This window comes from Anomalospiza imberbis, chromosome 6 (genome assembly GCF_031753505.1).
Source record: "Anomalospiza imberbis isolate Cuckoo-Finch-1a 21T00152 chromosome 6, ASM3175350v1, whole genome shotgun sequence".
Classification (NCBI taxonomy): domain Eukaryota; kingdom Metazoa; phylum Chordata; class Aves; order Passeriformes; family Viduidae; genus Anomalospiza; species Anomalospiza imberbis.
Genome location: NC_089686.1, coordinates 58,172,847 through 58,198,708, shown reverse-complemented (window position 1 = coordinate 58,198,708; position 25,862 = coordinate 58,172,847). Strand labels below are relative to the sequence as shown.

The 25,862-nt window shown below is 39.3% G+C and overlaps 2 long non-coding RNA genes across 5 annotated transcripts; both read left to right on the top strand.

Annotated features, from left to right (window-relative positions):
- Nucleotides 1–218: 218 nt before the first annotated feature.
- Nucleotides 219–10,098, top strand: LOC137476414 (uncharacterized). 4 transcript variants are annotated; one of them, XR_011000363.1, is made up of 4 exons: nucleotides 219–357; nucleotides 392–4,604; nucleotides 7,534–8,932; nucleotides 9,978–10,098. It is a non-coding gene; the product is annotated as an uncharacterized lncRNA (long non-coding RNA). The 4 variants fall into 4 exon arrangements; XR_011000364.1 differs by having other exon boundaries at nucleotides 392–8,180; XR_011000361.1 differs by having other exon boundaries at nucleotides 392–8,932.
- A 14,063-nt stretch (nucleotides 10,099–24,161) lies between these two features.
- On the top strand, nucleotides 24,162–25,154 carry LOC137476693 (uncharacterized). Its single transcript, XR_011000529.1, has 2 exons — nucleotides 24,162–24,331; nucleotides 24,546–25,154. It is a non-coding gene; the product is annotated as an uncharacterized lncRNA (long non-coding RNA).
- The last annotated feature ends 708 nt before the right edge of the window (nucleotides 25,155–25,862 follow it).

The window sequence follows — 25,862 nt, the reverse complement described above, 5'->3', positions numbered from 1 at the left end:
CTAGATAATAATCTCTTTGATTTTAGCTCCTTAAGTATGAAACAGATCAATAAAAGGCTAAAGAGCAAATTAAGGTCTTTGAAAAAAGAACACTGATTAGTTTTAATTCTTCTATATCTGTTAAGAGGCTTTTATATTTTAATATTTTAGACTGTTTCTTGAATCAAGACACTAATTTAAAGATAAAAAAATTAAAATTATTTTCTATGATAATGTGTTTTAAAATGCCCATATAGACTTATGTGTCTGAGGATGAATATTTTGAAGCAGAATTTTAGAAAGTAAAGAATTAATTTGAAAGAGTTGAGAATGGTGTGGGAAATTAAAACATTAAATGGGAGATATACTATGGAAAATGTATTATTTTGCTTTAGAGGGACCAATGTTGCAGGTCTTGTGGTTGTAATAGGTAGATAAGCAGCCCTCTAAAGTTAAACGTCATGAGAGTAATGAAAAAAATTGTTTATGATCAGTGCTAAACATTGTGTTCTGCAATTCTTAAGCATGTTTTCTGCCATAATCTTTATGAACAGACAAGAGCTTTTCTCTCCTCTGACATGGTGTTTCATGCCAAGATCTTTTTGATCAAAACCAGTAGGGGATTATTTTAATTAATTATAAATCAACAGCCTACATTCATTAACATTTTTGTTAAAGATTATCTTACTACTCTAGTTTCAAGACACCAAGTGTTCAGATACTAGCTTAGGAAGTTAGCATGATAGCATTAATCTTATGTATGAATTCCCACAAGAGTTTGGAACTCAAATTACAGTTGTAAAGAGAAGTAGAAACACTGCAGAGAATTTCGCAAGACCACGTATTCCTTTATTAACACTGTATTCTTTTACCACCTTGGCTTAAAATTTTCAGCATTTTGTGCTTGTGACTACAGAGCAGTTTCTGGCATTAGGAGCCTAAACAAAACACAGTTCCAGGGTGTTTGACCTCTTGATGCACTGGTCAAAGCCTTCCTGGTGCCACTGGGGGTAAAATTTTGTGGTAGCAGGCCAACTTCCACTTTGTGTGGTGAGAGTTTGGAAAGAGATGTGGGCTGGTGTCAGGTAGAGTTTGTGAGTTCCAAGTGGATCTCGCATGGAGTTTGCTGGCTTGGTCACGGGGCCAGGCTGGCACTGCTGGGTCTAAAACGTGCAGCAGCTGGGAAATCTGCTGTCTTTTAAAATGTGCAGCCTGGTGGAGTGCATGCATCCTTTCTGGAATGTGGGCTCCCATGTCATGCAACCCTCCAAGGCTGGGAGGTGGCAGTGGGGTGAGGAGTCTCTGTGCATAACACAGGAAAGGCTTGCCCATGGGAAAGCAAGAAGGAAGGAGAGCTGCCTTGAATTCATACCATGACAGTAATTAAGTCATCAACATGGTTCAGTTACTTCAGAGGTTCAAAAAGAGCTCGCTGTGACATAGCCAGTGTATTTAAAAGCACTGAGTTAACACTTGCTGCATGTGAGGAATTGCTGTTGCATAGTCAGCCAGCACAAAGGCAGCAGTAAACAGGAGGCTGTCATGTGCAAAAGTAACAGAGCAGCCTGGATTCAGTATGCCCTCAGGAGCTCTCAGTATGGACAGTCAATGTATTTATAGCTGCCCTTGGCTCCTGGGGAATTTAATAATTCGGGTTTGCACTAGGGGTTCCCAGTGACCCTTCAGATTACATCTGGTGACGTTTAATATTCCGAGTGAGTGCTAATTATGCTGCTTGCAGCTCTTTGGGCAAGCAGGAAGTGGTTTCCCATCCTCAGCATGCCCTAGCACATAGAGAACATTCCATCCTCCCAGAGCTAGGTTCCTAGGTGGCCTTCCCCAGATGAAATATGTTTTCTTCACCTTTTCTTTGTAAGGCGTCATGATAATAGTGTAAAGAGGTAGCTTGCAGCTGCCTGGGCTCCACCCCATCCCTTCACTGAGAAGAGGGAAGAAAAGGCATCTTTTGAATGTCTCAAATCCCATGGCACGGAGTACCAGGACAGCAGCTGCAGCAGGATCCTGATGTGATCTGCCTTTGGCCCCAGCAGTGCAGACCTGCCACCCTCTTTTCTGGGCAGGGCTGGAAAGCAGGAAGGGACTGTCACCATCTCCCCATTTCTGCTTGATTGGTGCTTCCTCTCAGCGCTTGACACCGCTCTCTACTTTGCTCTGTGCTCTCAGATAACTTTCTTCCACTGGTGATGGGAGGAACTTTGTATTTCGAGGAGTCCTGGGCTGGTTATTTCATAGCTGGTTTAGGACCTCTGAGGGGAGGGGATGGCTCTTCATCTGCCATCATTCCTCATCATGCCAGGGCTTGGAGCAGGCTGTGCTGAGACCTTTCTAAAGCAGCTTTTAGGCAGTCTGTGCATAGCTGGTGGGAGGCTTGGTCTAAAACCAGCAGCTGTTTTCATGGTTCTCCATACTCAACCTTGTCCTTATTTTGCAATGTGCTGTGTCCTGAACATCTGCAGCCTTCTGGGGCTTTAAGGGCCACTCTGCTGTGGGGGTTGCTGACCTCTTTCTTGCATTAATTAATGTAGCTTTACCTTTGGCAGCAGCAAAGGGAGCTGCCAGAGGTCTTACATAGCATTTAAAATGTCAGCTGCCAGTCCACAGCAGCTGCCGGCACTGGAGTTCTGGCAGGGGTAATGTTGTCACAGGACAAATGCAGGGAATGTCAGTGTGGACACCGCGTGAGTCAGTCGGGGCAGGGACTTGTGTAAAGTATCCTGATGTTGGTGAAATGCCCTCTGAAATCTCACAGCAAGTTGGCACTTCAGTTGCTTTGGTCATATACACGGAAATGCTGCTGGCTCCTGGCTGCTGTGGTTTGTATTCAGCTCTGACTGTAAGTAGTTGTCAGAGTGTGGGGTGTGCACTGATAAAGTAATCCTGTGGTGCTGGGAGTGTCTCTTCTGTATGAAAGAGTAGGACAGAGCATGGGTGGTAAGAGTGTTGAGAGAATGTAGTTCCTGAAAGCAATAATTTTTGTCACATGTGCCTGAATTTTAATTATTTTTAATGGGCTTTTTCTTTCAAATGTTTGTAATTTATCTGTTGATTGAATTGAATTAACATGGGATAAAAAATAAAAAAACTTTTTAACTACTGTTCTTGCTTGCTTGTCATCCTTGCCTTTGTGAATAGATGTGTCTGGAGAGCAGTTGTTTCTTCAACATTTGGATTAGAAGGCTTGGCTGCAGAATTTGAATCATGTATTTGCTGTTAGTATGGGAAATAGATTTCTTTCAATATTGTTACCTCTATGCAATGAATTGTGCTGGCTATTTTAAGTTAGATGCATACCCATTTACCTCTCACCTGTGATTTAAACCAGGCTTCTTAATTGGGCCTGTTGGATGTAAGCGCATCTTCCAGAGGTCTCCACATAGGTAGGAACAAGTTCCAGATAATCTGGACTGAATCCAAATCCTCTCCTAAGACTTAAGTCTTCAGCACAGCGTTCTTTTCTATGCAGTTGTTAAAGGAAGAGGGCTCCTTGGGGTTTTGGGGGTGGCTGGTTACTAATGTAGTGTGCATCCTTGGAATGCAGGGGTGCATGAATCAGCAGGGTCTCAATGCCAGACTCAGAGATATAATCATAGGCTGGCTGCTGTAGTATTTACCACAGTGCTTTACATACAGAATTAATCTATGCCATTCCTTGTGCTGGAAATGTGTGCCTTTGCATAGGTGCTGGCTTTGTATTCCTTATGGGAACAAAAGATTTATGTAAAGCAGCCCAGATCAATTTTAAGTTCTTACAGGCACATAGAGCTGTGCTTTTGATACCACCAGCAATGCAAATGCTTACAGGAAACCAAATTCCAGACTTGCTAATGGGAATGCTCTTTACTAGGATTAGAGTAATCCGTAAACTTTTTGATGTTCTAGGTTTGTTTCTACCTACAAGAAATCTTGCATGCACAATAAAAGTCCCATCCTGCTCTGCATCCCAGGTCTGGGCTGTATGGCAGATTTGTCCTTTTTAAGTCTAGGAGGGTTTCTCAAATGGGGAAGATGCAAGCCTCAGACCCTCAGAGGCTTGTTGTCCCTACTGCCCAAGCAGTCATAAAGAAAGATAATCAAAGCAGTTGTATTTGTCTTTTATGGTTTTTATCTCTTCTGACCTCTGAATTCTAAGAAAAATAAAAGCATGATGATAATATACTTTTCTAACTGCAAATGTTCTGCTAATACCCTGATCATTCTTCGATCTGTTGCTCCTTATTGTACGGCTACTCCCTCAGCCTCTTCTTTCAGGGACAGGCTGAAACTGTAGTTTGTCTTTTGTTAATCTGCTTTTTGTATCCTCATGGTATTTATTTTCATGTATTTGAGTTTACCCAGGATGGCACTAATGTAGTACACATTTCAGGCATGAAGATGTTAATGAAGCTTTAACTGACCATCTCATGATAACATCCATGTTCTCGGCAGCCTTGGCATACTGGTTCTTGCCACATACAAGGACTTTTATCCTCTTTGATTGCCACATTTCCATATAGCCAAAGTAGATTTAACAGGGTCTTTAGGGGAGTCCTTTTGTATGGCCCTTGGCTGTAACAGCACTTTCATAGTGCCTCTTGAAAACTGAAAGGGCAGCTTTTCATGAACAGGTAATGAAACCAAGAATTCCTATGTTGAAATGAACAAAAATAACGTTCATACAAAGGTGTTTTGAAGATGCTTTTGTGGTTTAATTTTTAGAAATAAATTTATGGCGTAAGAAATTATTCTCAAAACCTCACTGCTAGTCTGATTCTGGCCCTTTGCTTAAACCATGGCACTACCTCAGGATGAAATATTTAGCTGTTTTTTTTTTTTTCTTTTTAATTGAGGAAGGGGAAAACTGAAAGCACTAAGAATTAAAGTGGATGTGCAATTATTAAAAATCTTTAATCAAACTGATTATGGAGATTTCAGAGTAGTTACTAGTGCTGCTCTATTTAAAATCCATCATATGACTGAGAATGGTGCCACTCAGTTCACTTGGATTGCTTAATGCCTTTTTTCTGGGCACTGTTGTGTTGTAAAACAGTAGTTAGGTAAGGTGTTGTTTCAACCAGAGTTAGTTTGGTACTAATATGCAGTGTGAGGAAATCTGGTTAAAACTGTAACAGCTAGGGGACATTCACAGGCAGAACTAAAGAGAGAGGTATGAAATACAAACCCAAGGCACTTTCTTTTGCAGTACTTGCCTCGTTGGTCTAAAGCCTTGAGGCTTGAGTGTGAGAAGTTTGATTTGAATACAAGGTTATGTTTGGTCCTGTTGTTCCCTTGACGATTTGCTTCAGTACATTGCAGCAGTCTGCAATTTATTGTTTAGGTACATGAGCTGTTCACTGTATCTGAGTGTTGCTGCAGCTTTGAATCTTGGAAATAGCTGAGGTTTATGATTTGGAATATCCACTTCCATTTCATTAGCAATTTTGCATTTTCGTATATATTTCTAAAAGGGAAGTCCCTTTACCTATTTGCATTATTTATTACTACTTAGCAAACATCTAAGTCCACACTGTCACAGCTGAAGTAGTTGAGCTTAGAGTTTTGTATCAAGTATACAAATCCTGAGATAATTAGTGATGAGTGCTGCTATTTTGAACCCAGAGAAGGAAATTTCTGGTTTTCAAAACTGAGAGTTTTGAACTCACACAGTCTCTTCTGCTGTACACTGGATATATCTGTACATTAGAAGAAGTTGGATATTAGAATCCTTTTGTGAAATGTTAATTGCAGCTTGATGTTTTTTCTTCTTTGAATTTATAACATGCCTTAATTTCATTTAAAAAATGAGCAACTTAAGGTTTTCTTGAGAGCACCATTAGACCTTCCTCTATCACTGTGCTAAGAGGTTTGATGTGAACAGATTCACATTTCTTCGGGTCTGTAGGGAGACCATTTTTAATTTAATATTATGCTCTAACAGCATATTAGCTATGTTTCCTTGTGCTCAGTGATCATATAGTCAGAAAGCACGTGAAAAGAATATGGAAATTTCAAGTGTGGGAACATATGACCCATGACATAGATGTATGTGAACATTAGTCTTTACCATGCATGATGCAATTTGTGACACTTCAAATTTTGCAAATTACTGTATATGCTAGATTTTTTTTCACAATAATTTCAAGACTTCTCTCTTTTCCTAAACTCTTCCAGTTAAACCTGGAAGAAGGAACTAAACTTGCTTAAGTTAGGCAAATTTGAAGGTTAAACGTGATGATAAAGAACTTACCAGAAATGGACATGGCAAGGTGAAAGACAAATCCAGAAGGTTTGGAAAATAATGAGAGACAAAGTGAGAAAAAGAGAAAATGAAATGTGGTCTCTACAAATGAAATCTGTGTGCCTGGGAAAATGCAGGGATAGCCATGATGCTGATCATAGAAGGAATAAGCATCTTTCAAAGAACAAGTAGGACACTGTCCAGCTGCTTTTTTGTATTGTTTTTGTACCAAAAGACATTCTGAGAAGAACCAAAACATTTGCCCAGGTGCTTTTATAGGACAGAAGGCAAAAGCAATAAAGCTGCTTCCTAATACTGCACTAGACAGTGATAATTAAGAAAGCTTGATTTAAGAAATCTATTACAAAAACACTAAAACATTAATATCAAGTGAAAAAAATCAGCCTCTGTGTCCTTTCTATCTCACAATAGCCTTGTTGCTGAAAAGCTGAGCCTAATGTAAGGGACGCAGAGGCAGCTCTAGGTGTGGGACACCTTGCAGCCAGGAGCTCTGTGGCTCTGCTGGGAGCTGTTTTGGTGGTGGAATTAGAGCGAGGTTTGAGGAGAACAGGAAATTGCATAAGGACGGCTCTGTTGGTTGTTTACTGGGAGCCAGTGGCACTGGAATAAACAGCTGTGCAGCAGCACAGTGTCCCTTTTGTCCTCCAGCCTGACAGGACTGGGAATGGAAACTTGGAGCTCAGGCCCTGCGTTCAGCGAGGGACGCCTATGGGATAAGGGAGCTTGTCACAGACCCTTGGAAACTGGGTAATATTTGGTGGTTTTGATCAGAGACCAGAGCTTTTTAAATCCAGAAGCTGTTTTTGCCAGGATTGCTCAGTAAGCTAACTTTAAAAGACACACATAGAAGTTGAAAGCCTTGCCCGCTGCCCTTACCTCTCCCTTCCCCGATGATGTAGAAGTATTTTACAGTTTTCTTAAGGCTCTTTGAACAGAGAAATGTGTGGGGAAGAGAGGCAGGTTTCTCACTGCAGCCTGACAGTGAGATGGGCAAGAGAAATTCCTCAGCAAGAGAGTGAGCAATGCAAACTGAGACCATTCACAGTTCTTCAGCCTCAGCAGACTGAGGAAGCTAGCAGACCTCAGTTTGCCTTGCAGAATTAGAAGAAGTGATGATAATGTGCTTTCCTCACTAGAAGCTACTGGTGGCATTTTCTAAGCATATGTAAATATTTGGACCAATTAAACATTTTCTTGCAGGTGTATTTTCACAGGAAAGGGAAAATCATGATTTCATCAAGTAATAAATATTTAATATTATGATCAGATCCTGCTGCATTAATCTTGTTTCTTTACAGTCAAAGATTATTCAGATGCTGAGTTTTCCAGAACACCGGACATGAATCCAGTGCCAGAAAACAGGGTAAAAAAAACCACCCAAACCCACCAGGAATTTAATAAGACTAAAACATCTTTGTGTTCCACTGCTGAGCAAACTACAAGGAATGTATTTACATGGATTCACTGGCAGTTGTTAGGGCTGATTTATTTCAGTATAGTAGAATGTAGTGAGTGGATTGTAAAGAAGTGTGCCCTTATATTGAAATTATTACACCTCTAGCAGAGATAAAGAATGTTTGATTTATCTTACTGAGGTCTGTGTTCTCCCCAAGCCTTCTGCACAATAACATCCAGAGACCTCTGTGCTCCGTTGTACAACATCAGCCAGTTAGGATGTCTTATAAGAATATACTTTTTTCTAGTTTCTGAACTGGGAATAGGTTAATTAGGTTCTAGCTGAATAACTCAAGCTCAACAACCATGTATGTTTCAATGTTAATGTTAGGTTCTGTAATTGGAAAGAAAGGTCAGTTAAACAGGGAAGGATTTTGTCAGCATTACAGAAAAACCCTTGTGCTGTTCTTTTCTGATACTGTAGGAATTGTCCTTGGTATCATGAGATGTGTTCATCCTGGGCATCTGTGAAGTCCTACAATAACTCACTGTAGGTTATATTTAGACTGTTTTAAAAATGTATTTATTTTCAAGGAACACCTAGCAAATCTCTGCTTGTGCAGTGGTTGTGTTGGGAAACAAGAAAAAGAGAGGCAGAAGGTTCAACTGAATGTTGGATTTGGGTCTATCAAATTGAAAGGAGTTCAGAGTATGTCAAAGAAATGCTGTGTGTTCTGACTGTTAACAAAAATACTAGTCCAAAAGTAACGTAAGTATTAGGAAAATATTTTACTTGTCTTGTTAATCTTTTATGGCAAATTAGTTTCTTATTCATCAAAAGAATCCCTACTCGGTTTTGATTTAAATAATGCAGATATTTAAATAAAGTTCTTTAGTGCTGCTTATATATTTTCTAGAAAGCCCTACATTGATGTAAAATTCAGTATTGCATTTGTATGCAGGGAACATGATCCCTCTCCTTCATCCAGCAATCTGCACCACTCATTTATTCTTTTTTAAACCTCCAGATGTAACCTCCTTAAATATGTAAGGCATAGCTCCAACAGAACAGTGGTAGGCTGCTCTTCTCTTAACCTTGCCCCGTCTTTTCTAGGTCTTAGTGAAATACTTAAAGGGCTTTACTTTTCACAGAAGAACTTGTTATTCTAGAAAACACAAGAAGACCTCAGCACCACTGCTTTGCTTTTTGGACTTTCTGCTGGGTGGGTTGCACTTTTTGAAGGTTTCCTGCTGTTATAGAGAAGTTCTGCAAGTGATATCCTGCATTCCCCAAAATTCCAGGTAATTTGGGATTCCTTTTTCCTTTGCTTCTGTGATGAAAGGTTTCATTCAATTTTGGCTCCTCTGTGATTATTTCACCGTGTGTATTGCTGTGTGTTTATTTGCTGTGCAGAAATAATTACTACAGCCAAGAATGATAACCAAAGAAAAAATTAATAAAGAGAAAGTCATTTAATATCCAGCACAAGCTTAAGTATGATGAATAGTTCAGGTGAAGATAATTTATTCTAGAAGTTAATGTTTTTGAGCAGCCTAGTGATTAAAAAAATTGTCTTTCTCTGGTAACTTTTCTTTGTATTTTGTTTCCTTTAATGTCTGTTGCTTTTCTTAAATCTCTTTTTGGACAATAATATTCTTTTAAGTAGTGATATTGGTTGTGTGTAGCATTGACAATTGTGGATATTATAAAGGAAAATATCCCTCTTAAAGCCTCAGTTTAGGTAAGTAGTCGTTCTTTAATTGATGTTTGCAACACATTAAACTATACCTGCAAGTTGAAGCACTTCGTATTTTGGTTTAATTTTTTGAGGGAGGGCCAACTGTACCCTGCATAGGTCTGAATCCTTAGCTGTTGATTCAGAAAATAATCTTTTTTCCAGAAACTGTCCTGGAAATTTTTAGAATTCTGCATCCCTTACCATACTTGTATAAACAGCTAAAAACAGTTTCATCACATATAATACATCAGATAATAAATGCATAGAAAGTTTTAACCACGGTATTCTCAAGATGTACTCTGTGAATCAGAGGGAACAAGATGTCTCCTGTTTAGTCATGGTTTGGCTGAGCAGGGAGCTATATCTTAACCTATATGGATATTTTCAGTTGCTGAATTGCATTACTGAAAAATCCTTAGAAACATTCTCCTTCTAAACTTTTTTTTTTTTTTTTTTGGTAAGAAGTCCTGCAGTTTGAAAAAAGTCATCTTTCGTTTTGCTGGCAGAACTTTTGCTTAAAGAAGTCCATTCAGAGACCCAGGCAGTTAAAATCTGAATATTCATGATGGTGGCCGATACTGATACTGATAATGATCATCTCCCTGAAGGTATGTTGATTACTTGGCTCAGCTCAGCTGGAGATACTTTTGTAGGTCTTCCCCATGAACATGTAGCCATGGCTGACACTCCTTCAAAAGAAGAAAGGAAAAAAAAGGCTATAAAGAAAAAAACCAAACAAACAAAAAAAAAAAAACCAAAAAAACCAAAACCAAAAAAAAAAAAAACAAAACAAAAAAAACCAAAAAACAAACCCCAAAAAAACAGAAGTAGAATTTTGTAACTCTGGAGGTACCTTAGACTTTTCAGCTCCTTTGCACTTCAAGTAGAGTTGTGAATGTTCACTGCTTGCCAAGAAAAGGTTTTTCTGACATGAGAATTCTTGTGGGAAGCTCAGATCAGCTCAGGGGAGCTCAGGGATTCAGACCTCTTAGTTCTTGTCCTGGTTCCCAAACTTCTGGAATTGTTTGGAGCAGAAGTTGTGTTGTCCAGGTTGTCAGAGCTGTTCCTGGGTCCTGTAGGAGGCTGCTGGGTGTGCCTGACGGGGTACCCAGGGCTGTGGAGGGAGTGTGAGGACATAGAGACCCCCAGACTCTGTCACTGAGTCCCCACTGGGCATTTACTGGCTCTGGAGATGTCCTTGCTTGGTCTGCTGGATGGGTTTTATGGCTTTTCATGTTTTGGAGGAAGAACAGTGTGTACACACCATCCTTGCAAACATGACCTCTGAATTCCACAATCCTAATGCTTTTTTTTTTTTTTGGTTGTTTGTTTGTTTGTTTGTTAATAGGTTCAAAACAGCAAAGTAAGTTCAGGTGTGTAGGAGAGGTGAAATACCTGAGGGCAGGCTAACATTCTGAGGTGAGATACAGAGATAAATCACATTAAAAACAAAGCCCCTTAGCTTTGAAGGGACACTTGAATGCTGGCAGCTAGGGTTGCTTTCCAAGTGAAATAGGTACATCTCCTGAGTTCATTTTTCAAAGAGTTCTCAGACTCCAGCAAATTAAAAAGTTCAATTTTTCAGCGGGGTAACCAGTACCAGGAAATACGAGCGGGTTTTGCTTGTAAATGTGGGTCACATCGTCCTTTCCCCTTACCTGCTCCTCTCTCAGGCCAGAAACATTCATATTTGCAGGAATTAACATGGGCATGTGGAGCATCAAAGGATTCAGAGACTATTGCCCACAAGTCCACAACAGTTTTGCAGATGGAGGAGAAGTACAACATATTCTAATCTCTGATTAACACAGTTTATTTTAGGCTGTGATTTCAGATTAAATAACTGAATATAGAGTTTAGAGACTCTAGACTCACTAAGTATACTGAATTAAAAATAAAATTCAGGGCCATTGTTGTCATGAATAAAAGGCAATATGTTTTACAGAGGAGGCAGTGGAATATATCTCTGGATTCTGTGCACTGCCAAGTAATTACAAAGAGCAGATCTTGCTGTTAAGTCAAGCAACAAAAACATTTTATAATTATATAGGGCCAGATTGTCTGGTTTACAGTTTCCCAGTGAAGAACTGTTCTTTGGAAAGCCTAGGGTAGAACTTCCCCTCTTCTGCCAGCCCTTCTGAAGGAGCAGGCCAAGAGAAAAAGGTGTTCTTGGCTCACACCATGCATGCTGGGGTGGTGATGCAAGCTAATGAATACATTACACATAGTTTGCAACTGGTAAGCGCCAAAATGTCTGATAATTGAGGCTGTAGTCCTGTCTTTCAGAGATACCAAAACATTTTTCTTTTGTGTGAATTGCTGTGCTGTTCAAAGACTGGGCACGGTGGGGGTTTATACTCTTTTTCCAAAGGAATAAATGAAGACCCAGAGCTGTAACAGACTGTGACAGAGCAAGAATAAAATCTAACAGCAGTGGTGGGCACTATCTCCTCACCAGCTGCTCCAACTGCAAAATAACAGATTCATTTCACCTGTGAGGGATTATTAAAATAACATCTTGTAACATAAATTTGCATATTGGGAGAGCAGAGAGGTCACTGCTTATAGCTACCACTCTAAACCCAAATAGCAGGAAGCTGTTTCTGTGAGAGGCTTGCAGGAAGACATGGATTTTGCAGCCAGGAAGAGCAGGTAATTCTTTTTCTAGCAACAGTAAACCTTTAGGTGTGTTAATAAAATTAATTTTAGGACATTTCTCTGTACTCCCATGTGAAAACTGAATCTGCATAGACTCTATGGTGTATGGTCTCTAGAATACCATACATTTTCTAGTTCCTTTCAAGAAATGAAACATAAAATTGTATTTTATGCATGACATATTATTAATGTGGAAATAGAAGATTTAAATACTCCATTCACAAATAGGAAGTCAGAATATTTTCATCATATTGAAACTACTTTATTTCTTTTTCAAAATAGATTCATGCTGAGTGCATGCAATACTTGAAGTGGCATTTTCAGCTGTAAAAGTACTGTTGGAAAATTTCACTCTAGATTTAATAGCAGTCAGTGTTTCTTTAGCCCATGCTATTAAATTCAATCCAACTGTAGGTGCTCCTGGTTCTTGTCTTGAAATCTGGTGTGTGTGCATTAGGATGTGAGTATGGAGAATTAGAATACAGAGATTTAGAAAAATGTAAGATATTACATTAGAATTAGACTAACAATGGTGTGTTATTTGGTGAAAAACTCAAGAAATCACTTTGTTCCCTTCAGCTGTACCCTGTCCCTTGATCCCTAATGTCAAGGACTGGTGGATGGATGTAATATCTGGCCATGCAAAATGCATTTTTTAAATTTGCTTGTGTTTCCCAATCTAGCAGCACAAGGTACCAGCTGCACAGTGGAATTTAGAAGAAAGGAAGTGGAGTTCACCAGCTTTTAGCATGAACTGCCTGTGGTTCCTTTGCTTTCATTTCCACCTGAAATGCAAGTTCCCTTAGTTTTGAATGTCCCGCTGCAATTTGAATGCTCTGCTCGACCGAGGGTGAGCTTGCTTGGAAGAATTCTTAATTCCTGGACTGTGTTGCTTGTCCTCTCCACTCTGTGTCCAAAGACCTGGTTTTGGAGAGGGAGAGCAACTGTCCAGCTCCCATCCCTGGCAATTCCTGACCTGTGTGTTCCAGATCTCCAGTAGCTCTGGATACATCTCAGGAATGAAAATAAAAGTGGATTTAAGCCTTTCCCTCACAAGATGGCAGCATCACTTCAGGGAATAACATCACCTGCACCATGCAGGAGGCCCTGGACGTTTGACTATTTCCATTTTATCCAGTTTGTGAAAGAAAGTCTGGCAGCTGTGCTCATTTGTGTTACCTGAACTTGTAGATCAGCAACAGGCACGGGACTGGATGTGTTTCATTCGTTTGCTGCTGTGTTTACAATGAAAATTATGAATTGTGTTGAAACTATGTCCTTTTTATTGGGACTCTAGTTAATACTGTAGTTGCGTTCCTGAGATTTCAGCAGCAACATTTGATTGTTTCAAATGCACTAAGCAGAAGTATCTTACAGAAATTTAGTTTCAGATTCACACATATTTCCCTCCATGTCCACTGAGTGTTTTTATTCATTCAAGGCTTGATCCCACTCTCCCTGAAGTCAATAGCTGAGTCAGAATTTTAGGGTAAGAACATAAAAACAGGAGAAAAGAAAAGTCATTAAAGTTGGGGTTCTAATGGGGTTTTTATTATTTTTTCCCTCCCCATATAAATAATCAGGAATTATGAAAGAGCTGCTGTTTGAGCCATTAGAAGCATTGACCTTCAGTTAATCTTGGGGTAACACCTTTATTTTATTTCAGGGCAGCACTGATCAACTTCTAAAAGAATTAGGTCAAGTTTGTTTCTGATTCTAAAAACAGGTCTACCAATCTGGCCTTACCCATTAGTAATAAAAAGCTCAGAAATACAGGAATCCTCACTGTGGTTTTTTGGATGAAGTTGAGCTTCCCAAGACTATAAATACCTTTTTGTTTGTTTGTTTTTTTTTTTTTTTTTAATTACCATTTTGATTTTTATTTTGCAGCATGAGTTGTGAGCTGAATATTCCTAATTCATATGGTTGTTTTATAACTTTCTTCAGATATTCCACTAACAAGACCATTTTCATTTTAAAATCAGGACAGCATTTTTTCATGACGGCCTGGAGAAATGCCTCTTTTATAGTAATGAAGATGTACTTTGCTATCCTGAGTAGCAACTGTTATTATTTCAAGGAAATACTGGCTGCTGTGCAATAATACTTTAACAAGAAAATATTTAAAGTCTTGTATTCTCATTTTCTTGAAAGCTTTTATGCTTAGTAGAAAAGGAAGTTTTTTACATTTTCTTTCAATTTCTCAAAATCCACCATACTTAAGATGGTTTTACTGGCAGGTGGTCACTTTGTTTGCACTTCCAGGATTAAGGCAGGTTTAGTCTGCAAGTATAACTTTCTAACAGCTCAAGGTGTTGGACTTAATGTTCAGAGATATCGAAATTCATATGTTTGAACTTTACCAAGCTGGAGTGCATGACCTGAGTATTTAATTTGTTCTTTAGTGTACCTAGGGATTTTTATTGGTGCAGTTCTCCTCATCTTCAGCAATTCACAGTACAGCCTCCCAAAAACAAACTTACCATCAGTATTGTTTACTTTTGTGGCTTTGAACACATTTTCTAAAATTGCTGGATTGCTGGAAGGGAGGAAGCTGTGGATATAAATGATACTGGGAGAATAAAGTCAGGTCCTTGGGTGATAATGATTGCTGAATTCTGCTCTCTCCTGCCTACCCAGCATGGATTGTAAGGAAACAAAAGAAACGCACCTGATATCTTCATTTATAGAGCCTGCTGTCTCCACTCTAACATACATTCTGAGATGTTGAGAGGACTGAACTGCAGCACACGGACAGCAGTGTGGGAGAGCTTCAGAAAGGCAGCTTCAAACACTGGAGGTTGTTTTGGCTGCTGCAGATCAGCACACCTCCATCATTCCCCCCTCCTTGCTTAAAAAAAGAGAGAGAGCATGGATCTAACCCCCTGGTCACACAAAGACTGTGATATTCTCCAGGAGCCTCCTCCCTTACTCATCCTGGCAGCAGGACAAATCTGGCTTTCAAAGAAAATTCAGAGGCATCCTGCTTTAAAGAGGAAGATAATTCAAGGGCTAGCCTGTAGCAGAAAATGGAGAGATTTTTTAAAGGAAATTAAATAATTAAGGTTACTGGTGATGAAATGTGCTATTGATCACATTTAAATCCCACCTACACTGATAAAAGTCAGAGGCTATTTTTTTACTAGGCTGTATGAAATTAATTTCTCCTCTTCCTAGTGGATGAGAATTCTGGTTATAAGTGGGTCTCACTGGTTTAATCAGCAGTGATCCTATTTGTGGGATCTTTTCACCTAGAAGTGTTAGTGCTTATGTTTAAGTCAATTTATTTTTCCAGAAGGCATTTAAAAAAGGTTTGGCTTTTACTGTGTTTGTCAGGGCTAGTTGGAAGCACACTTGAAAGACGCAGGGCAATGAGGTGTTTCTAACCTTTCCAGTGGCACTTGTAAGACAAGTGCAAAACTTCCATGATGCAGCTTTAATCATGTGTTAATTCCAGAAGCATTTGTGTCTACCTGAGCCACAACAAATAAATTTCATTCTTAAGGAATTGAAAGTCAGTACTTTCCACACATGCTAAGTAGAAAGCACTAAGAGAAACAACAGGTAACATTATTCTCTCTGGTTATTAAGAGGATGTAATACAAAAGCAGGTAACAAGGACAATACAGATCTCAGATGGTTTAAGGAAATGATGAATTTTAAATTTATACTTGTTTTTAGTACGGCCTATTTATTTTCATTGCTAGAATAATACTAATCCAAGTTTATATTATGATCCATGTGTGCAATTTTCATAGAATATCTTGGTAGTTGCTTGACTTTTGAAAGTCATTTTGATTGACTAGAAATTTTCAGGAGAAACATAGAAATAATTAGGAACATTTCCTTTTTCAATATCTCGCTCCAGTCATGAAAGAATTTGCAAAGACATTGTTGACTATGACCAGATTACAAAATTTACTTCTCCCTCAAAACCAGTGAAATGTTCTGTTTCAAATTGCCATCCCATTTTACTTCTCCATGCTTTAAGGGTTTATTTTGGAATTACAAGGATAGACAGAGGTGAACATTTAAAATTCCGTTCGTTCATATCCTGATATAGGTGCACCATTGGAAAATAGAGTCTTCAAAAGTCTACATAATGTTAGAATGTTGGAGAATCATAAAAATTATTTTGACTATCTGAGTACTGCTCAAAATCGTTGGATGGGTCTCTATTTGGCTTCTATTTTACTGCAAATAAAAGATCTTGAAATCCCAAACTTTTAATTAAAGTTTCTGACCATTATATAATGCAAATGTGTCAAAAATCCCCAAACTTACTCTGAGAAGGATAACTAGACATATGGCCAAAATGCCATTAATACTTTTGCTCAAAAACATAATTAGAGGAACATATGCTGTATGGTGAATAACATTGTTTCTACTAATAAAGGAAAGGATTTATTAGAAGTAGTCCTTGGGCCAGATTCCACTTTCTGCTATAACAGATGTGGAATGAAAAGCTGAAAAACACCAGAAAAACACAAGCTATTGTTTGCAAAGATTTTATACTGGCATGTTTGAGATTAGTGTCTGTTCTGTTTGCTGTATATGAATTTTTAAGTGGTAATATGTGTGGTAACTGCAATACATATTACTTAGTCCCGAGCATTGTCTATTATATTGGCTTGCCTGGAAAGTAGCACAATAAATTAATAAATGTTAAGCTTAACACAGTATTGCTAAGAAGAAATTTGGTAATATTCTGCCATTTGTAGATGGGAGAGAGTTAAATAGAGCCCAAAAGCAGTCGTATTAAGGTAAAGTGCTCGGCTGTTAATGTAGAAGAATATGTAAGTTAATCCCCTTTGTAAGTCCTCAGGTCTTTGGGGTGCTTATTCGGGAATAACTTGTAACAAATTAAGCAAAACAGAGGTTTTTGGGCTATGGAAGGTCTTTTCAGGAAATGTGAACTGTTACATGATCCAGCAGCTCCAAGCCTTGCTAACAGACCAGTTTCTTTGTGGTACATGCCTTGCTACATCAGAGCTGTAAAAACAGGCATCATTTAAGGTTACAAGTGATATATTTGCTATAAAATTATATATTAAATATTTATTTAGAGTTCATCCCACTCGGCAGGTGAAATATTGTAGGTGCCCGCATTCCACTCTATGGTTGAAGATGATGTAGGAAAGAGACAGTAAAAAACTGATTATGAACTACAGTAAGTTCGGAGATGTTGGAGAAGAAGCTGAAGGGACTTAGAATAAAAAGGAAGGTAAATTAAAAGTTTTAAAGGAGTTTGCAGATAGAAATGAAGCCAGGAGAAAGGCTGAGTGAAGGCAGGAGCTTCTGCAGAAATCCCGAGTAATGGAAAGAGTGGACAGAATATATGGGAATATGGGATGTAGGAAGCTTTCAGTCTTTGAAATGTGAACTCACCTGGGAGAAGTGTTAACGTCCCCTAATCCTTACAGGTTGTTTAGGACTCCATACAGTCCTGGGGAAGAGCAGATTGTTTTGTTCCATTTGCGTGCAGGCCTCTGTGGAAGCTCTGCAGTGAGGAACTGCAGGACGGTTCTCAGCAGGCTTGGAGCAGGAACAGGAGCTGCACATTTGACTGCAATGGTTTCATTGTCTATGGCTGGGCTGTTACAGAAATCCAGGATTACAAATATACCTGTCAGGGAAAGATACTTGCAATGAATTTTCTGACAGGTAACAAAATGGAGATAAAACACCTGACAGTCCTAACACTTCATATAAGTAGGCTGAAAAAAGAATGTGCATTTCAATGTTCTGGGGGCAGTTGTTTCTTTGTTTCCTTGTGAAAGCCCTGTGCAAGAGTAAAAGCTGAAAAGCAGAGCTGTCTCGGAGTGTTTGCAGCAGAAGGAGCAGCCAGAAGAGAAAAGGATGTTTGTGTCCTGCACTGAGTACGGAAAGCTGTGTTATTTCCACCATTACCAACAGCAAGCTTACGTGGTCAGATGTTATTGAAAATTATTGAAACCAAAACGTGGTGAGGGCTCTGAGAACTTCTCTGCAAGACACAGAGCTGTGCTACATATGCAGGAAGAGCTTTTGTAATTCCAGTCTCAGAGGGGAAGAGAGACGTGTTCAAGTGATGTATATTGATGGCACTGCCAGAAGCAAAAGTTAGCAGGCAGCAGGTTTTGTGGAGAATATTTGAGGTAAGATTGGAAGAACAATAAACTGAGAAACAGAAACCTTGACTGTGTTTTAAAAACAAGCACTAACAGCTGCTGCAAGCCTAAAGCCTTTAATTGTGTTTTTCTGAAAGACTAAAAACTCCCCAAACCATGCAGTACCTGAACTTTCAGTGTAACAGCCCAGGGTAAGCAGATACCTCTCACTTACAAATTGCCTTCATGGCTTTGAGCAACGCTGCTGCAGAGCTTTAGGTGCATGGCACAAAGCAGCCTTGTAACAATCTTCATGACATGCTAATCCCTTGCTAAAAAATGAATGGGTTTAAGAAGACTGCAGCATGTTTATGATTTCTCTTGCATGAGTAACATGCATTTGTGAGAGGTATGGATGGCATTAGCTCAGAGATTGCTCAAGGAGATCCCCAATACCTTTTGCAATATAACAACCTGAAATTCTCTCTTAATGCTGACATACTGAGTTAAGATTTACTAGCAGGATCCTGACAAAAGGCACTTGATTTTTATATGGAGTACAAAGTGGTGGTTTATAACCATTCATTGCTTCTGAAGATGGTTTCCATGTGTTTTCCATGTTACTTCAGTTCTGAAATGTGCTGCTCAATGGCATTGGATTGTGTTCTGATTTATTCCTTTGCAGGTGAAATGCACCTTCAAACGAACCAGAAATGCTGTGGTGGAACCAAAAATTCAACTTAGTTCTTTTAAATTTGTTTCAAAGACTTTGAAGACAGCATTCTGCCTTCATAGCAAATCTTGCTGTTTGCAAATCTTGTTGTCTAACTACAGCTGAGTAAGACAGTATTGGTTAAGCATTTGAAATGAGCAGGGAAAGGGTTTTGAAGGAAATGCCATGCATATTACAGAGTTTGTTTCTAACTGTGGAGACAGTAGCTTAACAAATATTGTGTGAGTATTTCTGGTTTGGTTCAGACCAGCTGCAGATGGGACACCATCAAATACATTGTTTAAACAGGCTATAAAAACAGCCTTGCTAAATCTGAGTAGCGTGATGATTCCAGTGAGCTCGCTGAAATGAGTTATTTTTGGCAGGAAAGAAAGAAGATAGGATTTGGGATGTGCACTGAGAACCTAATTTTCTCTTCATTTAGGGAACAGGAAATGAGAAGCAACACTACAGCTGAAGGTAAAGCTAGCATAAAGCAATGAGGATGAAAAACTAAGATAAAATTGACCTCTTCAGGGGAAGAAGCCAGGCTGACAGCTCTGTCTGGCTGGCCTGGTAGAGAAGACATGATGGGAAAGTTTGGGGTTATTTGGGTTGGACTGATGTCTGAAAAAGGCAGCCAGTGAGGTTCTTGAGGAGGAAGGGGGGAGTTTTTTTTGCCTCTTACATATATTTCCTATATAACATTTTGTGCTTTCTGAGGTGGTTTTTTTTGGAGTATTTTTCCAGATAACATTTTTAGTCCTGTCACTTTGTGTTTGGAAGCCATATGTGAAATCCTGATGGTAACGAAATGCCTCTTGTTAATTTGAAAAACAATTATAATAAAGTTTATAGATTTCCACTATTCTCTGCTATGGAATGTTCTAAAATGAAGCCATTAGTAAGGATGACGTGTGGGATTCTGTGCTCTGTCCAGTGTTTTCATGGCTAGTTCCCCCCTGCAACTGAACTTGTACACAGGACAGCTGAAGTTATGAAATTAACTTTGAAGTAGAGCAAAAGACTAAAGAGCACAGGAATTGAAAATAGATCTTGATGAATTCAAGAAAGGAGTTATATGATTCCCTAGGAGGTTCTTGAATATTTAAATGCATTAGGAAGAGTTGTTAAACTTTTGGTTTTAATCAATTATCTTAGTTGAATATTGTCACTAATTACCTGAAGGATTGAATAATATTTTTTTTTCCTGTCTTTTCACTATACATTCTTTTTTTATTTCATCACTACATTTGTTGGGTTTGTTTGTTTGTTTCTTTGCTAGGAACTAAAGATGGGAGTCTGAACATGCCATACTGTTATTCCTATGGGAAATCTTAATGATCCTGTTTATGTTTTCCACCCATGCTTGGCAATGCCATCTGTTGTGCAGTTGGCAGATTTGAGAGGAGTAAGGAATTGTCTCCTCTCTCCCACCCTCTCATCCTTGTTTACACTGGCAGAGGCTGTTGGGATCTTTGTTTTTCCATGCTCTTCTGTTTTATGGAGTAAAGTTCACTTCCTCTACTTAGTTCAACTGCTTCCCTGTGGCTCCCTGGCTGTGTGAGACCTATGGTGCTGCTAAATGTATTTGTTCTTTATTTCTGTGGGATGTCTGAAGGGGTTTTTATATTTTATATCTTTTAGAGGTATACATTACAGGCTATGAGTGTATTTCAGCTGCTGCATGTATATGTATGGATAGAATGGGTGTTGTTCTCTGTTTTAATTTAACAAATGCTAAATAGTTTAGGATTCCAGGGTGATCAAGGTAGTCCCCTCCCATCATTTACACCCCTATTCTGCTAGGAAATGTCTCTGCTACAATCACACAAGCAGCAAAATCAACATTATGCTTTAACCCTGAATGTATTTAAAATCTTGCTTTGAAAACTTAATAATTTTAGACTGTTTCTTTGCTGTGCAGCACTCTAGGCTGTACACCCTCAATCTAGTTCCTAGGACTGCACTGGGAATAGAATCAAACTGTTTCAAGTCCCATTTCTCAATGAAGGATCTAGAGTTTTTATGGGAAAAAATAGGATCTGTGATCTTAGAACCATTGACCAAGAGGGGTTGAAAATCTAATAATTCTAACACTTTTATTTTTCAACAGCATCAGAGTACTCCCAGCCTTTCAAATACCTTTCCATGTGACTTAGAAAGCAAATATTAATATGCAAATTTAAGGCTTTGAGCTACTTGAATATTAATTACTTTTGAAATCTGCTTCTATTGAGATGTTTGAACATTAAGAACAGTGAACATTACATAAACGGTAAGAATGGCTCATTAATTAAAGCAGAGTTTGTGTGACTGTTGATGAATGGCTTGAAGTCCTATTAATTTGTTAATGGTCTGAGGTGTGAAGTTATATTTGAGTGTTGGATAGGAGATTGCAGAACCCTGTCAGGGCAATGCCAGCTCTGCCAGTGTTGCTACCTTCGAGCGTGGTGTAATTTAGGCAGAGATGGCAGAAAGCAATGCTATTTTGTTCTCTCCATTCAGCAGTACTATATCTGTTTCTATACTTTGTATTCATTATCTTTATAAAAAGTCATAAATGGTATGGCCTGAGAAACCTCTAATGTGCAGCTGTGCCTGCTCGGGGAGCATGCTGAGACCGTGAATAGGAGACACCAGCACTGTATTGGAGCTCTGGACAGGACACAAGGCTGGATTTGTTCATGCATGACATGAAATCCTTGCACTGCTCTGGCTCCCTGCAGTCACCCTGGGAGACCTGGAGCCTGAGGAGAACCTGTGCTGCAGCAGCAAAAATGTCTCGGTTCCAAAACTTAAGTCAGAGTAATTGCTGTTGGAAGGGGTGCCTGGAATGTGAGGATTAGCAAGCTCCTCTCTAAAGAGCTGTCAGATGTAGGGAGGGAACTAAAAATGAGACTGATGGCAGAGTGAGGAGATAACTGCTGTCACTGGCAAGCAGGGAAGTGGCCCAGAGGGGCCATCTGAATGTGAAATATATGTACACAGGGTACTTCAGAGCAGCAATGCTTTTGCAAGAGAAAACTTAAGTCACAAATCCATTAGGTCAGTCAGATCCACTGGTGGGCACCAGCAGGGAATAAAGGAACTAGGGACACCCAGGAGCCGAGGAACTGATGAGCAGCCACAAGGGAAGAGCCCATTATACGGGAAGCAGTTGCATAAACTAAAACCTGCATTGTCAGAAGTTTGGGACCAAATTCTCAGATCATGTGGGAGTGCACAGGTGTGGGGTATGAGAGCATAGACGGCAGAAATCAAGTGTGGAATACCTTTTGAAGTGGTGGAAGGATAAAGCAGCACCATAGCCCACCTGAGAGAGAGCACAGGGGAACAGAAGTTGCTTCCCTTCAGTACCATCAGAAGACATGGATTATAGGCAGGAAATAATCAAATGTTTCTCAGCCATTTTCCTGGCAAACCAGAGAAGTTGTTTTATTTGACTTACCTACCAAACCCCCATACCTGAGAATGAATAGATCATTACTTTAAACATGTTTGAACTGCATCACTGCCATTCATTTTGAACATACAGCTTGCAGCAATCTCTGTATAGATGCAGGAAAGGATTCAATTCTTGAGCCTGTTTATTGCTTTTATCTGTGATGTTACGTTAGAAAGAAATGGGATAGCTTAGAAATGCTTTTGCAATAAATGACTACATCAGAAGTATAAGGTAAAACTGGGAGATAACATGAGGATTCAGAGCAGGAAGACTCAGAAAAATGCATAGCAGAAGTGTAGTGCATACTGTGATGGGACACAGATGTTTTCCTTGCTTCCTATTTCAAACTAAATGAACTAAAAATCATACTCTGAATCAGGTAAGAATAAAGTGCTAATGCTGTGCAGCTGTCCTTGCTGAAGGATGGCCTTTGTCTCACATAATTACACTCACAGCTGTATTAGAGCTGATAGAGCTGTGTGCTAATGGGACGCTTTGGCCATAAACCCAAAAGCCATATTGAGGCCATTGGAACGTTGAGGATGTCCTGTGTGAGCCTCCCTGTGCACTTCCTGGTCACCATCTGGAAGGAAGCCAACGAGATGCAAATCATCTTTTGTGGGAAAATAAGAGCCTAACCTGCAAGGGTCACGCTGTAATGTAAAATATGTATGGATTTATCCAGGGGAGCCATTACCAACACACCTTAGTGCTGCTCTTTGCCTCAGTGTGTACACCAGCTCAAGTAGAAAATCAAATGACAGGTTAATGCTATGCATTTGCAAAACCCCTCTGAGAGGAGCAGACACTGTTGCCCATAAATATAAACCTTTTAACAGGTTGACATGGGTGAAGGTGAAACAAATATTACTGTACTTAACAACAAATTGCTCTTGTCCCCAGAAGTCAATTGCAAGGCTTATATTGGCATTAATGGGAGCAGGCTTGGCCTGTTCATGATCTGTAGAGAGGTTGTACAAAGAGCTCTTCAGTGTTTTGGTTAGATAGAGAAACAAAAATTTAAAAATTGAAAAAAAAAAATTTTAAAACCCAAACCCACAAAAAAAAAAAAAAAAAACCCAAAAAAACCAAACCCACAAGAACAAAACCAACCAACCAAAAATCCACCACCCCCCAAAAAACCAAAAAAAAACCAAACCCCAACAACGTAATACCACAAATTACCTCCACACCATTTCCAAAGCATGGTAATGACATCTGTATTAGAACCAAAAGGGGGCTGGGGAAGGATTTGTTGATACTCTGTTTATTCCTGCAGGAGAATTCATGTAGTGGAGAGGAGTGAATTTTTATAGCTGGCCTTGGTGCACTGTTACCATGGTGAGTTGCAAACAATTCCCCTCTGGATTCTGGTGGATTTGAGCATTTGCTGAAGTAAAAATTGTTACTGAGTGAATTATTGAGTTCAGAATTCCTGGCTTACACTTTGTTGGTAGCAGAATTCTGGGACTAAAGTCTCAGTCTCTGAATGGTTGGCTCCTGATAAAGCAGTTTGAGGTGATGTCTTATGCTTAAATAAGCATCCTCTGGAAGGTGTGAAATGTACCAAATACAGGAAATGGAAAAGAGCCTCTGGCATTCCATGAGATTTTTGAGTGTTGCTTACTCTTTGCCAAGGCTCATTCAAAGTAAATTGCAAGGTTTACTTCCTAATAGCTCATGGGAAGTGACCCATATAAGAAGAACTTCTGCAACTTCACTTGCTTTACTTATCTAAAAGAATTTTTGGAAAAGTGCCTGCTAGAAACAGATTATGCACATTTTATTTATATTTGCTGCTTTCTTGCTATCAGATAACTCTTTTAGGTGGGAGTGACTAACCAGATAATGTTTGAGCTTCTGTTGTTGAAGAGAGGAACCAGGATCTGAGCTGGAGAGCATTATCCACAGAGGTAGAAAACAGGAGCTGTCCATACAAGGGAAGAGAAAAAAATGGAAGCAATTAACTATAATGTTGATCTGTTCTAGGACTGGAATCAGGCTGACAGACAAAAGTCCAATTTGGAAAAGAGCTGGACACATTTCAGACTCTGGGTTAAGGCACAAACTTTAATCCCTGAGAGAAATATGGAAGTTAGTCCTGAAGGCAGCTGTCCAGACTGGCTGGACATGCAGTCTGTAAATGCAATGGAGCTGCAAATAATAGTGGACTTCATAGAGCTGCTCAGTTTGGTTTTATTCTGGGTGGATCTTCTGCTGTCCTTACAGATGCAAGAACAATTCATATGTCCTTCTGCTCCTTACACAGGATATTGTGTCACTTGGACTTGGAGAAGCACTGAATTTATGACAGATCCATGGAAGGATGTGCTGTGCTCCTGTTGCCTGGTACTGTGGAAAAAATGACTTCTGACTCAGATGGGTGTGTGGCACAGGTTGGAAATGAATTAATAACTTGCTGCAGTAATTGGCTCTTTAGGGCTTGAAAGTGGGAAGAAAAGAACAGGTTTTGGCTAAGTATGCTCTTGATATGGTGAGGAAGCAGATATGTAAGGGAGAGAATACTTCCTTGCTGTATAGAACTTTGTCTGGACACATTGCTCTTTGATTGTGTGTTCTACATGATTGTAAGAAGGAAGTCCCGAATTCAGCTTTTAATTTCTTTATACAATGGTGTTGGGTTTTTTCTTACCTTTTCCTAGGCAAAAGGGCACATTTCTTTCATAGTAAAATATTTAGGATATTACAAATAACTCCTCAGCAATGTATAGTTGTCTGCATTAAAATGTAACTATGTCACTAATGAATGTTGACTTGGAATTACAGCCAGTATGGTAATGAAATATAGCCCATTAGATTTAAGTAATTTGCAAATTGAGGTTGTTATCAATTAATAATGATACCCCTGGCTGATGTGCTACTCAATTGAATAGGAAGTAGGACTTGTAAACAGATGTAAACTAGCATAAATGTTAAGTTATGGATTAATTCCATGCATACATTGCAGCAAATCCCCACTAGGAGACAGCTGTCAAGACTGCCTAGAATACTTGTCTACATTTATTTTCAATGTGATCATTCTCCTGCTCTTGTTCTGCTTCTAGGAAAGCTCTAAGTAATTATTTTTGTGTGAATTCCAACAGTACATCAGTTTATCACAGTGCTTGTGTTAGTCATATATATTTGTTATTAACCACAAGTTATTCAGGTGCTAAGCAGGTGCATCAACTTCTAGGTCACTTTTGACTGTCTTAACTAGACCTTTCCAAAGAGTAGGCATAATAAATCACGTTTGAACGAAGATTCATCCAGGGTATCTCTGGAGTTTTTAGTAAATGTGTATTTTTTACCTGAAGGAGCTGCCAGGGAATCAAACTGCACCAGGAACCCCTGTGGACCCAGAGAGTTTCACTCCCTCTGTATAATTCTGGTTGTGTGCTGCTCAACGTGAGGCCAATGTTTTGTTGCCGCCGGCTTTGCTCTGACACAAGATTTGACCAGGGACCTGTGTGACTACAGAGCATCTGGGCTGTTTCTTTATCTCCCTTAATTAAAATGAGATCTGTTTGTTAGGAAACATTGTGGAAAGGCTGGAGGCACCAAGAGGGAGCCTCCAATAGAGAAA